Source organism: Rissa tridactyla, chromosome 10 (assembly GCF_028500815.1).
Source record: "Rissa tridactyla isolate bRisTri1 chromosome 10, bRisTri1.patW.cur.20221130, whole genome shotgun sequence".
Taxonomy (NCBI): domain Eukaryota; kingdom Metazoa; phylum Chordata; class Aves; order Charadriiformes; family Laridae; genus Rissa; species Rissa tridactyla.
Genome location: NC_071475.1, coordinates 23198660 through 23211249, shown reverse-complemented (window position 1 = coordinate 23211249; position 12590 = coordinate 23198660).

Sequence of the window (12590 nt, the reverse complement as noted above, 5' to 3'; positions counted from 1 at the left end):
GAGATGTTGCAATGCAGCCAAATGCCCTAACAGCGGACCTGGAGATAAAAACAAAGCAAAACCAAACCCACACCACCACCACACTTGTGTAACCAGATAACACACACAAGCTGAATGCCAAATCCTTAGCTGGTGTTTACTAGCATAGCTCTAGTACATCTACACTCACTTTCTCCGTTCTGGGCTCAGTTCTCATCGTTTCATAGTTTTTTAAGCTTTACCTTCCCACTTCAAGGTGCAGAGAACAAACCACAAATTTGAGCTACCAATTTGAAACTGTGCATTGTGAAAATCTATGCTTGGTTAAAACCCGTACGTGTCTTTTCCAAACATTTACATCTTTTACTGCTGGCAGGCATCGACGGGGTACGCACAACTTGGACTGGTAAAGTGTCCATTTCTGTCAGTATGTCAGAAATCGCTGGCTATTTTAGCCTGCCATCTGAGAGGGCATTAGGAATTAAACTAAATGTGATGGATAGTCACAGTTTTTTTGGCTTTCAGGAAGACAGTCCAAAAGGAAGCCAGGCTGATAAGAACTGCGGCAGTGACAGCAGAAGCTCTGGCAATAGTGCGTTTTCCAGGGCATTTTGTGGGTGCTGTAAAGACAGTTTCAGCATGTTGGCTTGGTGCTGCAGCTCAGTGTATCACTGCAGCTGGGTAAAGAAATACTTGCTTTTAATCATAGAATGTGTTGGGTTGGAAGGGACCTCTAAAGGCCACCTAGTCCAACCCCCTGCAGTCAGCAGGGACATCTTCAACTAGATCAGGTTGCTCAGAGCCTCATCCAGCCTGGCCTTGAATGTCTCCAGGGATGGGGCCTCCACCCCCTCTCTGGGCAACCTGGGCCAGTGTCTCACCACCCTCAGCGTAAAGAACTTCTTCCTAATGTCTCATCTAAACCTGCCCTGCTCTAGTTTAAACCATTGTCCCTCGTCCTATCGCTACCTGCCCTTGCAAACAGCCCCTCCCCAGCTTTCCTGTAGGCCCCCTTCAGGGACTGGACGGGGCTCTAAGTTCTCCCCAGAGCCTTCTCTTCTCCAGGCTGAACACCCCCAGCTCTCTCAGCCTGTCCTCACAGCAGAGGGGCTCCAGCCCTTGCGGCATCTTCCAAGTGCTAATCCAGCAGTGCAAAGCAGAGCACTATGCTGATGAGTTACTGCAATGTGTCCTACCCACGGAAAGGGACACCGGAGAAGGCAGGTAACGGGAAAAGGGGTGTATTTCTTTGTCCTGCTCCCTGAAGGGGAGGTCAGAAAAATAACAGTATCAGCAAAAGGCAGAAAAACATAAATGAAAAGACAAGCAGATAAGAAAACACATCCAAAAGCCATTGAGCCAAACGTTACTTGGTATCACGCGCTTGCCCTTATGACCCAGGCACGGGATATATGCCTGGTACATTACATATACCTCATGATACATAAAGTGTGTCTGTCACAAGAAGTCTAGTTCCCAGCGCAATCCCCAGCATCACTGGGGAAGATGGCATCCATTACACAAGCATGCAAATATAGCATTGACCAAGAACCCTCTTAGCCCAAGCAGCCACCACCACATAGAGCTGTGTCCCCAGTCTCCTTTAGAGTAGTCCCCAAATTCACAATTCAGCCACATTGCTCTTAATCACAAACGTCAGCACCCAGGAGTCTACGCTGTAAGAACCACGCTCAGCATGACTGCAAACTCCATCCTCGCATCTCAGCGGGCAGGAGGGCTGGTTCATCCACCACAAATTTAGCTGGTAAGCTCCATCGATTCAAAGTGGCACCGTCAAAGGGCAGGAGAAGAATTTTGGCTTCTGGAGGGAAGCCTGAAACTCATAGCCTTCCACCAGCAGTATTTATAAGACATAATTTGCCCAATGAAATGACATCACTGGCTGAGAAAAATGGGTTAATGTGTCAGACATGCAAAGCAATAGATGGCGGTGACAGCAGCCGCTAGAAGAGCATGTGCACAGCAACAAGTAGCCCAACCCTGTAGCAAAGGAAGGAAAATTCTTCCCGAGATATACCTTTCCTGTAAAAGTAACATCAAGTGCATAGAAGCTGGTGGTTTGGTTTTCCTTTCATTGTTTTCTTCTTCTGTATAAGTAACATGTAGAAAAAACAGAAGAAAGAGGACAATTTCTCTGGTATTAAAGTGCTTTCTGACTGCAACTATTTCTGGATTCCCCAAACCGAACGTTTGCAGTTTCATCCCGGGAGAAAATTGTGTGGCTCGCATTTTTAGGAAAAAATTCTCAGATGAATTTCTGCAGATTTGGATATAAATTACTTGCAGGCTCAGCTTCCGTCACGATGGCAAGTCTTGTTTGCGACTCCCCAACTGTCTGCAGACTGCAGTAATTGTAGCAGCCTGTAGGTATTCTCTCAAGTTGGGTTTGCTTCATTCATTTGAGGATGAGCTTAAAGGCAAAAATATGTTCTTTTCCACCAGATGCCTTATTTAGATGTGATTTACATACGGGGAAAAAAGTGTGAGAAATATCAATATTTGCATTTTAAACATGATTTCAGGATGTCTGTCGCGGTTCATTCATCTGCTTTTTGGCTCTTCAGTACATTTAGTTCACTTTTATTTGACTGCACAAGCATATGGGTCTCATTAGCTTAATGGCGGGCGTATTTATTCTTCATCCTTGCTGGCACTTTCTAACTGCAGTGGCGGGGTGAGGTGAACTATGTTTGTATTCAAAATTGGCCATATCATAGCTAACCCGATTGCTAACTCATTAGTGCTGGGTAATACCCAAGGAAACTTTAGGTGACGATCATCTTGCTTTTCCTCTTTTCAGGTAAATTGTGGTACCTCTCTGCTAAGCAGAGGCTTTGGAGAAGGAAGGCCATCGAGGATGGCTGGAAGTGTTTCCTGAAGCTGACTGAGGACTCATAGCCTCCAGGCACTCATGTTCTGAGCAAGCTGTCTCGGGTCCAATGCTGCCACATGGAAACCAAGTAAGAATATTCTTCCTGCAACAACCAGACAGTGAGATTACACATCCCTCCAGAGCAACCACACAAAATGCCAGAGAGGAGAAACACCTTCCAGAGGTGCTGGATGTCCCTAGCTTAACACGGGCGTTATCATGTGGGCTGGTCACTACCCTGGGTGACACTGGGGTGCCATCAACACCCCCCTGGAGCCCCAGGTAACCTCCAGTGCAGAGACAGGGCAGTTATTATGTAGGTCCAATGGCAACCTCTAGCTTCGGGTTCAGCTCCGTGACAGTTTTCCTTAGAAATCTCTGCAGGTTACCCAATCCCCCGTGTGAGTTCAACGGGAGCATGGCTTTAACTTAGATAGTGTTAGGATCGAAGATCTTTTACCTTTTTCTCCTCCCTGAAGGAAAAGAGATATAGATATTGGCATACAAAATCATTAAATGACTAAGCCAACTCCTGGGACACAGAAAAAACCCTGTGTGTGGAGCTTCTGTGTTTAACGGCCTCTGAGCCCCCCAGAGAGAAGGTGGGAAAGGAAGGAGTGCCGCTTGGAAAAGCTACTGAGAAAAAAGAAGTAGCTGTCTTTGCTAAGGAAATACTACAACAGCCATTTAACACTCCGAGCTGAGCTCACATGTCTAGGAAATACGTGGGTAATTTACCGCTTACCAACTATTAGCGTTGCATCAAGCCTAGCAGTTCATAACCACAGACCTGATAGATATTTGCAAAAACACTCCGAGCACATCTCATTTTTCACTCTAATCCAACTGATAAAAATAATAAAGCAGTTTTGACCTCCCTTGTGAGATGTTTACATTACTGCTTCCGTTGCTATTTGTATTTCTCCTTTCGCCTGCCTTCCAGCACGGGCGATGACTGGCCGTTGCAGGATCACAGGCTCCCTTCCAGCCGCAATCCGGCAGCGCTTGGTGCTCGCTGTCCTTCCCAGCTGCGCGATGGCTGGCTGCGGTTGGTGTCACGCTTAGATTTTTCTGTTCTTCGTCGCGAGTCCCTGTGGTGGTAACAACTTGAAAGCATTAACACCCACCTGACATGCCAGAGACGAGAAAATTGTTGAAAAATACAGCGATTGAATTTCCTAGCTTAGCGAGCGGTGTTGAGCAGCCTTCCCCCCCTCCAAATTTCACACAGAAGTCTCTCACTTTATCTTTCTGTTGTTCCATCGATGCTGACAAGTTTTCAATGTGAAGTAGGTTGTAGCGATGGAGGGCTTGTTTCAAAGCTCCCATAACCCCCCTGCCGTTGGGGCTTTCTAGCAGGGGCGCTGGAAAGACAGACAGTTTGGCTCACCTGCCCGCACTGTGGTGCCCAAAACTAACTCCCCAGAGCTCACCTTATCAAATTCCATCTTGTAGCCTGCCAAAAATATCTTCTACCTTTTACATTATACACAAGAGCATAATTTCTGTAAAGAACTACTTTGCATAATACAGAAAGAGAAATAACACATGAGAAAGATTAAAGAGAAAATTGGGCTTTTTTTCAAGAAATCAGTTCCATGACAAAGAACCACCAGCTTCCAAAAGCAGATATATTGTTTCCTTTCAAATTTCTGCATATAGCCATCAGGAATATCTAAAATAATAGCACTAAGATAGAAAAAAAGATTACAAAAAAAAAAAAGCACTCTCCAAGATAAAACTCTTCTGTATGCAAGAGCAAGTGAAGCTGATAAATTTTTACAACGAAATTCATTCTGCTGCAGAAGGAATGTCCCCGGGGCGCAGGGATTATATGGCTTATCCAACCTGTCCTATTCCTTGTTCCCTCCTGCTTCTGCATCTTCCAAACCAGAGGCCCCGCCAGAGCTCGGGGAGTTCGAGTTAGCAGGAGTGTGCTCTGACCCCTGCTGAGCAGTCCCATGGAAACTAGGGGGGTGCTCAGAGACCAATTTCTATTTCGCTCAGGAAGATAATGCAGAATTCTGAGCATTTCTTTACAGGGATGTTTGGTTTTGCATAAATCAACGGTTACACCCTAAGTGGATCCCAGGGGCAGAAGTGCTTTACTCTTTGCATGGCACCAGAGGGAAGACAGGCAGCATCTAACAAGCCCCGTGTCCCCTGGACTTCCTCCCAGCTTCCTGGGAATTGCATTATTCACAAAATCTTATCATAAAATGGATTGGGTTGGAAGGGACCTTAAAGCCCATCCAGTGCCACCCCCTGCCCTGGGCAGGGACACCTCCCACCAGCCCAGGTCGCTCCAAGCCCCGTCCAACCTGGCCTTGAACCCCTCCAGGGATGGGGCAGCCACAGCTTCTCTGGGCACCCTGGGCCAGGGGCTCACCACCCTCACAGCAAAGAATTTCTTTCTCGTATCTAATCTAAGTCTTTATCCGATTTCCCCTAATTGGATGCATGACTGTCCAACTTGAGCTATAGTTTAAAAGGTGTCTACCTGCAAACCATCTAATAAAGGGCCATTAATGAAGAAAACCATAAAGTATTACACTATTCTTACATTGAAATCGTAAAGAATGAGGCGGCTGTAGGAAACCAGCTTGTCACCAAAAAAGTCACCCTGACAGCCAGGTCACCCCAGTGGAGGTTAAGAGCTCAGGAGCAATGGGATGGAGGGTTTGGAAAGTGGAAAAAAAAAGGCAGAAGCAGCCTCTGGTCAACTGTTCCCACCAGCTCAGAGGAAATCAAAAGGGCCAGCTGATGGAGCTGTCGGGCACGGGGTGCCACCTCCTCCACTGCAAGCAGGGACTGTGGGAGGAGGCATGAGGCAGGGGAACCCCTGCTGAGCTTAGACCAGCCACTGTCTGGGGCCCGTTCTTCTGCGATCTACGAATTCCATGCTCCATCTTAATAGACGACCTTAAAATGCAGGGGGTAGCACCACCCATCCAGAAAAATAACTTAATAAAGCAGTTGGTTACTGACATGCTCCCAGCTTTTTCCAGTTAGGAAGCTTATGCACAACTATCAGTTTCACAGGAGCTGGGACACGAGCAATAAACCAGTAGGTAACATCATTTTATACCAACGTAGAGAAGAGGGGAAATGAGGCTCACTTGAAATTCTGTTTGCGCTTCTGGCACGGCGGTAATGAATGCAGTGAAAATGCCAGGGCAGCTCTAAACCTGGAAAAGAGGAGAATGGCAGAAACTAAACAAAACAGAGCTAATGAATGCAGCTGCATCCCCATACCCAGTACTGAGGCTGCACTCGCTTCAAACTCAGGCTTGCAGGCAAAGTTAGTAGCGGGTTTTAGCTATACAAGGAATGCCGAATAGAGCATTACATTGGTCCGCCATGACAACCGAAAATCCTATGTAGGAGTTAAGCAACGTGAGCGTTAACAATGAGACCTTGCAGTTCTGGGCTAGTAAAGCACGTACGCACCACAGTGTATAACAGAAAATCCAAAGCTCGCAGCCTCAGCCCAACGAGTCTCTTCTACACCAAGAGTCCCACTTTGGTTTCCTACCTGCCCTTACGCAGGGGATCTGCTCAGCCCGTTCTGCGCATTTGGCATCATGGCTTAAACAAAGCAAGCTGTTTTGTATTTCTTTAACGGAATAGGGCCCAATATTAAGAAATGTTCCCTTAATATTTTGAGAATTAATGATGCATGAGTAATGCAGTAGTCTGATCCAAGAAATGTTCCAGTATACTTTCGTATTATCAAGTTTTTCCAAACACCTAATTTCACTGAGTACCCACAGAATATTGGAAGTGACTAGTCACCATCTGAGGAAGCAGTGGCTGCGGTTTTAGAAGCCGAAGCAGCCGAAGCCGCTCCGGTCCCTGCCAGGCTCACCAAAGGCACAGGGGAGGGGATCGCGAACAGGCATCTGTAACGCGTGCACTCGCTCGCTGGAGGCTGTGCAGCTTCTCAAGCTCACTTGAACCAGTTATTTGCATTAATTTAGAATTTGCAAAGAAACTTTCCCAATGCAGTCAGACAGAAAGCTGTAGACGGGCATATTCACACCGTTTCTGCAGCAGTATCCACAGGCACCAGCTGACCGTACAGCACAGCTCTTCCTCCACTGCCTGAGAAGTTACAGTCCTCTTCCCTTCTGCATTGTCAAACCACAGGATTTCTTTTAACTAAAAGCCTCCTCCTAATCGGCATTTTTTTTTTTTTGGAGTTGCAGAGTTTTTGGAACTCAGAAGATCATATGGGGTTACTTAATGAATTCCATGTTTTGTCCTGCTTCTGCTGGTTGATTTTTTTAAAAGATAACATCCATTAGCCTGCCTCACTCAATAGTGTTTGTCGGCTGTGCGATACCTCTCACCAAGATGTTAACGCGGTTGTATTACAATATATGCAATTTCCATAAAGCCTGAAGTTCCTTACCAGAAGAACTGCAGCAGATACTTGACTTTCAGAGCCCGATGGCCTTGCTTTGTTGAAGTAATCAGGAAAAAGCAGCAATACTTAGCCGGAGTTACCAGACAGATGGTCAGTAACTGAACCCTCTCCAGTGTAGCTGCATCTCTCTTTCCCTTCACAACCATTACTGGCAGTCGAGGACACCAGCGTTGTCTGCACAAACTTGTATGCATATTTTCAAAAGAATGGATAGATTTGGACCTTTTCAAAAGTATTAGCAATTTTCTGAGCAGTTTTTCATGCAATACTTCACACCGATCTACATGACAGTCCCGGGTAGCGGCAGACATGTAAGATGGGGTTGCCCAGCCTCCCGGTTTCGCAGGAGCAGTCGCACGCCGAGTGCCCCACCGAGGCCCTTTCTCCTGCTCTTTGGTTCAGCTCTGAGCTCCTGCTAGTGACCTCTTTTTTCCAGTGTAATTCCACCCTGCAGTTTGGGAAGCTGGCCTAGTGGGGTTTCATAATGATCTGGAAATCCATGGGAAATGATGTGTGTACAGTTCACAGGGTGGGGTTTCTTTCCTTCCCTTTTTTTTTTTTTTTTTTTTAATTTATTGCTAAGACTACAAAACCAAATCTGGGATCTGCAAGGCAAGCTGGATTCCTTCCTTGTCATACCCCAGCAATAAAGATCCATAGAAAAAACTCACCTAACCTTTCTGCTTAAGGAAAACCATGTGGAACTCTGTCTCCTGAAGGTCTTTGTGCCCAGCAGCCGGGAGGAAGGAGAGGGCAGGGCGACCAGCGCTGGCTGAGATTGTACCTTCGCTGAATTTGCACCTTCAAAAACTGGGCTTTAGATAATGCTAAATAATTTTTTAATACATGTTTTCTTCAGCAATGAAAACCAAAAAACTATTTCTAGTGAAAATTCAGGGGATTATTAGATTTTAAGAGTCACTGTTAGATTCTCCACGGTTATTTAAATTGACTGGATAAAAACCAAAAGCTTTAACAGAGAAAACACTGAGGCTTCCTTCAGTTCTCTCATTTCCCTGCTTTGGTCACAATCTCACTTTCCATCCAGTCATTGCTCTGTCTCCGGCTGATTTGAATTTTTTTTTGTTTTTCTTTCTCTATTTCTATGCAAGTTCCCATAGTAAGTCTCTTGGCCATTTATCACCCTGAGCCTCAGCCCTCTCTTGTCGGCCCTCCAGGCTGTCTCCACCTGATTGCAAGGCATTTAATATAGATAATCCTCTTTCAAATCCTTGCTATTTAACAAAGGTAAATGCTATGCCTCTGCTACCGCCTGCCCTATTCCAACTGTCACAGCAGTAAATAATAGGCAAATATTTTGCCTGGCAGTCCTGGTGGCAGTAGGAACATTGTTTTGCAAACTGAATTTAATGTCCAGAGCAATGAGTTCCTTTTTATAACGCGATACAAAGTATACGGGAAAGTATGCTCAGTTTTCTGTACCTAGTATGGAAAGAAAATTCCTGTAGAACCCATAAAAATATTAAGTTGGTATATCAGTTGGTGGCATCGCTCTTGTAAGATGAGGGACGTGCTGGTAGCTGCAGTTTGAGTATATACGTCTGAAAATCATACCTCGTTATATTCATGAATAAGGAGATGAGATTACTTGAATAGATCCCTGAAGTGCAAAACAAAATTACCCCTTCTTGTTGTATGACAAAGCTGGCAAATCAGTAAACAGTTGTATTTTAAAGAGGTGTGCCAAAAAAATGCTGAAGCTGCTGTTGTGACCTTGACAGGCAGGCACAACCATTTCAAAATTTCCCATAAATCCTTATGCGGTGTGAAAAATGTATGTGGTTTATTCTGCTCCTGCAGAGCTGAACGAAAAATTGCTCCATCTTGATCCCAGAGCAGCTCGCCATGCTGTTGTGCAATGGAAGGACATTTCGGCACAGCGTAAACTTGGAACTGGATTTCAAAAATGTGGGGCTTCTTCCCTTCGGGGTTATACTGCTGTTATGCAACAAAGAATGGTCTCTGCTGGTACCAAACCCCTGTTGGCTTCACAGCCCAGAGACCTTTGCACGGGGAAGATGCGATGCTGTGTTTGTTGTACCACACACACACGCTCACCCCCTTTACCTTTCCCTTGGAAGAGAGGAGCAGTTCTTGGGAGTCTTGTTAAGTGGGAACTTGGCACGGAGACACGGATGATCATGCTACAGAACTGCTCTCTGCGTACATAAGTAATTAGCAGCTAGAGGTGCCCCATTTCTCCGGGGCAGTTCAGCACACGCAGCCCTCCACATCTGCTCCCGATGTCAGTGCAGAGCCCCTCCTGCTCCTGCTGGCAGTGAGATTCCAAAAGCGCGATCCTCCTCTCTCCCACATTACTGTAAGAATATTTTCTGCATTACTGTACATACCAGTGGGTTTTCCCGAGAGGCAGTAGTGGCCTTCTTGTCTACCCTTTGGTCTAACCAGTTACAAAGAGTCAAAAGGACAAAGTTGAAGGCAGTTTAGCAAACAAATTCACAACTCATAATAAAAATAAAAAATTAATTCCTCCATATAAGGTGTTTATTGACAGTTGTATTTGACCAGAATACTCATGGCTTCAATTGTGTCCAAGGCTAGCAGGTCTAGTTCCCATTTCCAAGTAACCAGCTCTCTGCAAGACCTCAGAAACCAGGCTGCTGCTTGGAGCAAAGCAGAGGGGAGATTTTTTGCAAGGCAAAGAACAAGTTAGTGGCAGTTGGTTCAATAATCTCGTTCCCAGAGCTGCCTCCTGCAACCTCATCCCAGCACCGTCTTCTCCCGACATTTCTCCGCTTAGCTGAGAAGTGCTGCTCCAGGGCCCCTTCCAGTCCCCCAGGAGAGTTCAGTTTCTCCCTTCCTCCACACAATCCCTCTCCACCTCCTTTTGTGCCCCCTGCCTTAGTCTCTCTGCTGCCCTCAAAGGAAGTACAAACCGAGCTGACCCACAGCAGCTGGCTGGGCTGGCAGCTGTCTGCAGGCACCCGGAGCGGGAGCAGTCCCTTTCACCTGGGTGGGCTGGTGGGACCTCATTAGACCTGCAGCCTCTCAGGCTTCATTTCGCACCTACCTTTCCTCACGGCTCTGCTCCTTAGAGAAATACCACCAGACTGACTCAGCAGAACAAGCACTTTTTTGGTGTGCTTTGGGCACAAGGGGCATTTGGCCCTACGCCTCCCTGCAAACCCTAGGCACACTCACCTTCCCATGCTTTTCTTGCTGCAGGTTGATTGTGTGGCAGCTGTTCTCGCAAGCTGGCCTCCACCCTGGGCACGTACGGAGGAGTACGATGTCTGGGGGAAGGAGGTGGCTACAGAAAAAGTTTTATCGTACAGCTGGTTCTGGAGCCACATCGGTTTCTGGAGGTGGGAGAAAGCTGAGGCTTTGCATATGGCGTGCTCTGAAATTCTTCTTTATCACATTCCCGTTCCCCACTAACAACAGAGGCATTTCTGACACAGCAGTGGCCAACTGGCAGGCGCACGCAGAGATGAAAGGCTTTCCTGCGGCTCCGTGGCTCTCCAGTGGATTGCTCTCCGCAGGTCAGGCCGGTGCTTTGTGCTGTGAATTGTGTGACCCTCATGAACCTGCTGAATCAGGACCAGAAAAAAAAAAAAATAAAAAAATCTTTGTCCCATCCTTGCATCTGCAAAGTCTACAAAGAGCAAAGCTATTTTTCATTAATTGCCAACTATTCCTCTTGGCAAACTAGTTTTCCTCCCACTTTTATTCACTTTGAAAAAATTATCAAGAGCCCATTTACTCCAACACTACAATGGGGCTGACAGCGTATTCCTAGTTTCTCTTCCAAATTCCCATGCCAGCTATCAAATGTTGGCATGTAACAACTAATCCAGCATATCATCTACTCGAAATCTGAGATAACTGTATTTTTAAAGATACCATTTAAGCGATGCTTAGCAGTCAGTCAAAAACAATACCGGGCCTCAGAGAGCAAGCTGCAAGCCCGGTTGTAATCAGTCTCGTTGAGGAAAAGCAGTCAAACCTGTCTCTCTCTCATAGCAAGAGGAGACCCCTTCTGTGATGACAGCGCAGCTGTTGTCGGGGCAGGGGAGCAGGATTTTGGAAGCTGGCTTTAGTTAGCCACATTTGCACCTGGGGCTTTGCAGGTCACCCGGCTCTGGGGCAGCCGTATGTCATGGACGGCTCCAGACCTGAGGCTGCTGCAGCCTCCTGCATCACCAGCCTCAAACTCCCGTCGCTTCCAAGCCCTGGTTTCCACCAGCCAGGACTGGAGGGACAGGAAACCTACAACCGAGAAACACGGGGACTGTGTTTCCATGGGAGCCCAATCCTGCTACCCGCATCTTCCTTCACAGTTTGAAATATTAAATGCTCTGGGCGTCTCTGGTATTTTCCTGCCAATGCAGAAATAGAAAAAAAAAAAATCTGCTAATTGCTCGAAACCAGAATGTAGAGCTCTGCAGCCTCCCCAGCAGGGAAAGCGCTGACTTCTGATCAGTTTTAGTCACAGCCCGATCTGTCAGTCTGTGAATATGCTTCTGATACAAAATGTAAATTTCCTCTTTCCTTAATTTCATGCTAATTTGCCTTTTTACTTTACATAATTAGTTCCTTCTCACTGATATTTATGAATTTAAAATATTTGTTCCTTTTTAGTCATCCGTTAAATATCTGGTTTGTCTTCAGTGCGAGTGGAAAGCAGCACAGCCATTTCCTTGTTGCCTGGGAAACTCGTCTAAGAGTCACCATTGAATTAACGTGTCAGAAAGGTCCCCTTTTAGGCACTCCCCCAAAATAACTGAGGATTGCAGCCGACCAACAGCACCTGTCTGAAATTCCCCCTCCCCACTCCTTCTCGGGAGCCAAGGTTAGACGGCATCCACGAGACAAGTGATGCGTTTGCTCGCCGGAGAGGAAGGAGAGAGGCGCGATGCTCCAAAGCTCCAGATCACGGTATCATTATCAAAGCAGCCCTGAGGACAGCCTAACCCACAACAGCCTACAGGAAATTTCTTTTTCACCCGTCCTCTTCAACAAGCTTGAAATCACAGCACGCAAAATGGGTTGGATGCAGCAGAAGCTGTGCCTCCAAAGCCTCCCCAGGCCTTAAAAAGTGCGGGTTATGCAGGTTCTCTGCACTCCACAGAGCTCAAGGGATTTGTTTTAACTGATTTCTTTTTATTTCTTAATATCTGCCATTTCTCAGAGTAGTTTCACGTAATTACAGAATAGACGGTTGGGTGGTTGTTTTTTTCTCTCCCACATTCACAAGTTGTCTCTGAATCACAGAGTTCTTTGCACAGCAACGCCACCTTCAAAGCG